This window comes from Hevea brasiliensis, chromosome 10, assembly GCF_030052815.1.
Source record: "Hevea brasiliensis isolate MT/VB/25A 57/8 chromosome 10, ASM3005281v1, whole genome shotgun sequence".
In the NCBI taxonomy this organism is placed as follows: Eukaryota; Viridiplantae; Streptophyta; class Magnoliopsida; order Malpighiales; family Euphorbiaceae; genus Hevea; species Hevea brasiliensis.
In genome coordinates this window covers 78,835,339-78,839,253 of record NC_079502.1, presented here as the reverse complement: position 1 = coordinate 78,839,253, position 3,915 = coordinate 78,835,339, and the positions used below count along the sequence as shown (strand labels likewise).

Sequence of the window (3,915 nt, the reverse complement as noted above, 5' to 3'; positions counted from 1 at the left end):
TAATATTATTAGGAGGAGGCATCTTTTCAATCACTTCAACTTTAGCCTTATCAACCTCTATACCCCTGTTAGACACCAAATGTCCTAGCACTATCCCTTCCTGTACCATGAAATGACACTTTTCCTAGTTTAAAACCAAGTCAGTATCTACATAATGTTGTAAAACCTTAGAAAGATTAGCCAAACAAATGTCAAATGAAGATCCGTAAATAAAAAAGTCATCCATAAAAACCTCCATTATATCTTCAATAAAATTTGAGAAGATTGCCATCATGCAGCTTTGAAAAGTGGCTGGTACATTGCATAAACCAAATGGCATTCTTCTATAGGCAAAGGTTCCATATGCATAAGTAAAAGTGGTTTTCTCTTGATCATCTGAATGGATAGGGATTTGGAAAAACCTTGAATATTCATCCAAATAGCAAAAATGTGAATTTATGGCAAGTCTTTCTAACATTTGATCAATGAAAGGGAGTGGAAAGTGATCTTTTCTAATGGCATTATTCAATTTTCTGTAATCTATGCACATTCGCCAACTACACACTATTTTAGTGGGAATTAATTAATTATTTTCATTTTTTACCACTGTTATTCTACCTTTTTTAGAGACCATATGCACTGGACTAACCCTTGTCCTATCCGAGATAGGATATATAATACTCACATTAAGTAACTTTAAAATCTCCTTTTTAACCACTTCTTTTATATTTGGGTTTAACCTCCTCTGATGTTCAATAGAAGGTTTGCAATTTTTCGCTAAGATAATTATACGCATGCAAAAGTTAAGGCTTATTCCCTTGATGTCATCTATTGTGTATTCTAAAACTTTCCTGTATTGCCTCAAAACTCTTAATAACTTATCAACCTATAAAGTACTCAAATTTGCATTAATAACCACTAGATAAGTTTCATCAGGGCCAAGAAATTCATAACTAAGCTGAGAAAGAAGTTGTTTAAGTTCTACCTTAGGTGCATCTTCTTCGTTAAATGATGGTTGCTTAATCTCAATTCTTTCTACTTACGTAAGTTGAAAAATTGATGCTGAGAGATAAGGTGGACTACTCTCCAAGTGTTGAGCATATTTTCCTTTTTTTGGTTAGCAAGAATTTGTTGTAACAAAGCTTTAGTTACAGAACGTTACTCTTGCTGTCTAGGTGGAGGCGCATGATTTGTGTTCCTTTACTGAAAATTTGGCAATGGTTGCCTATTCTGCTGATAAAGATGTCCTTACTGTTATGGTTGAAAATTCTAAGTTAGAACTAGATTTTTCTGATTTCCCCATAAAAAATTTTAGTGATTCCTCCAAGATAGATTATATGTTTGAAAATAAGGATTTCCCATTTACTTATTTCCATAACTCCTAACATAAGCAATCTGCTTACCATAATCTATTCCACATCTAGTAGTTTTTTCTCAATAAGCAATCTATTGAGGGTTTCCAAAAGATGATGAAGTGACTAGCATACTTAAATCCTTCATCTTCTTTGCTACGACATGTGTAAGTGCATCAAATTTAGCATTGGTCATATTGAATGGATCAAGATCATAAATCCCAGCAGCTTGCCTCTTTTGAGTTGGAGCTGGCCCTCTTGGACTACTCCAAAGATGAGTGTTCTTTGTAATTTTCTCCAAAAGCTCATAAGCTTCATCCTCATGCTTTATGATAAATTCTCCTCTAGTTTAAGCATTAATGACTCCTTTAATTACAGGAGTAACATTTGTGTAGAAATTCTGATTTATCATCCATTTAAGAATGGCATGATGTGGACATTGTCTCTCCAACTCCTTCCATCTCATCCATAACTCATAAAGGGTCTCATCTTCTTCAGGCCAAAAAGCAGTCATCTAATTTCTTAACTCGAGTTTTTCCAGGTGGAAAATATTGTGTAAGAAATGCATCAGTAAGCTGCCCCCAATTTGTAATTGAATTGTGAGGTAGAGAATCAAGCTAATCCAATGCTCTATCCTTAAAAGAAAATGAAAATAATTTGAGCCTTTTTGCATCATTAGACACTCTTGGTTGCTTTTGCATGTCATAGATCATAGTAAAGTTCTTAAAATGGTTATGTGGATTTTTTAAAGGATGACCCCCAAATTGAGAATTCTAAATCATTTGAAGCACCCAAAAATCCATCTTATAGCTATTTGCATTAATCCTTGGTCTTGCAATGCTCTCTCTTAAATCATCAAAATAAGGGAACTCATGATCAATCATACTTCCCCTAGGCACATTAGCATTGGCAACTTCTTCCCCACGAGCGTCATTCTATTTGTTCTAATTATTTACACCATTACCACCACTAACTCTAACTCTTTCTTCAACTGTTTTCTCTTTCAACTTTAGCTACTCTTAAAGCTTCCTTTCTTTTTCTGGTTTCTTTCTTGTTAACTCTACAAAACTTCTCAATTTCAAAATTGTATAAAAGAGACAAGTCACTTGTGCTTTTAACTCTTCTCATAAAAGATCAAAAATTACCTAAAAAGAACAATCAAACGCAAAGTGAAAAGATAATATAAAAAGAAAAATTAAAATCTATAAACAACTAAAATAATTAAAAATTCAATCTTAAACAAATAACTCCCCAGCAACGATGTCCAAAACTTGATGTGGCCCAACCACAAGTGCATGGGTCATTCTAGTAGTACAGAAAAGATATCGTTCCCTCGAAGAGTTGTGTTGCAAATTAAATTTTTGATATAGAAATATACTAAACTAAACTAAATTTGGATTAACAATTAATTAAATGAAGAGATTGGGAATTAGAGGGCATATTTGTAAATTCAATAAAGAAATTACTTGAATAGAAAATTTCACTAAAATTATAAGAAATACATTGAGCTAAATGCAATATGGTAAGAATAAAGGTGCAAGTCATTAAAACCAATTAACAATCAACAATGGTAAAAGGTGATTCCAGAGTTATGGGGTTCATATTTAAGCTATTTTGGGATTTTGATTGGTTAACCAAATATAAGAAACTATGAGTTTCAAGAAGATTAATTTTCATATCCTTTGAATACCATTTTGAGTGAGACAAAGAGTGCCTTAATTAATTTAATCTTACTTTTATGGAGTTAAAATTAATCAAGACCCATTAGGTTCTTTAATCAATCTACTAATCCTTTTAATCCTTAGTTTATTTCTAGATCTAAGATAATTAAGTTCAATTTCTTGATTATCAATTACTAGGTTTTCTCCTTTTGGTGCTTCAACCAAGGATTAAGAATATAACTTAATCAGATCCTATACTAAGCATGTCATTAGGCACACAAGAAATAGATAAAACTTCATAATAATCATAAAATCTAGACTAACTAGCTCAAATCCATAAAATATCTTAATATTACATACCCAACTCTAGAATCTTAAAAGAATTGCTCACTATTCATGTTTAATGTAAATACACTAACAAAAGAAGAAGTAAAAGATGAAAAGAAAGATAAAACTAAAGAAACCTAATGAAGGAAATGCAGAAAATCACAGAAAATGAAGAAAAATCGAAGCTTCATATGGAAACAATCAGGTTGTTGGCTCCTGCTCTCTCTTCTTTCGAAATCTTTCTTCTTGTAGCAAAAATAAGGTAATAATGCTTTTATATCCTCTGACATAAACCCTAAAATGGACTAAAAATGGTGTGTGGTAAGGTCATACACATGTGACAAAAATCTTGCTCTATCAACCAATTAATGGGAGAGTGCATAGTCAGAACTGTGCCCATGCAGTATCTTATGCAGAGTCAAGACTGGAGAAAATAAGTGGAAATAGGTTTGCATGGCCATGCAAGTCTTTATGCACATTTTAGTAAGCTTCAAAGAATTTTCATGAAGGTGCATAAATGCATAGGCTATGCAAATGTTTATGCACATTTCGATAAGTCTGGAAGATTTTCTAGTTAGCTGCATAGTCTATTGCAT

The 3,915-nt window shown here is 32.4% G+C and overlaps 1 non-coding gene across 1 annotated transcript; it reads left to right on the top strand.

Moving 5' to 3' along the window:
- The first annotated feature begins 1,753 nt into the window (after positions 1–1,753).
- LOC131169914 (small nucleolar RNA R71) lies at positions 1,754–1,860 on the top strand. Its single transcript, XR_009140861.1, has one exon. It is a non-coding gene; the product is annotated as a small nucleolar RNA R71 (small nucleolar RNA).
- The last annotated feature ends 2,055 nt before the right edge of the window (positions 1,861–3,915 follow it).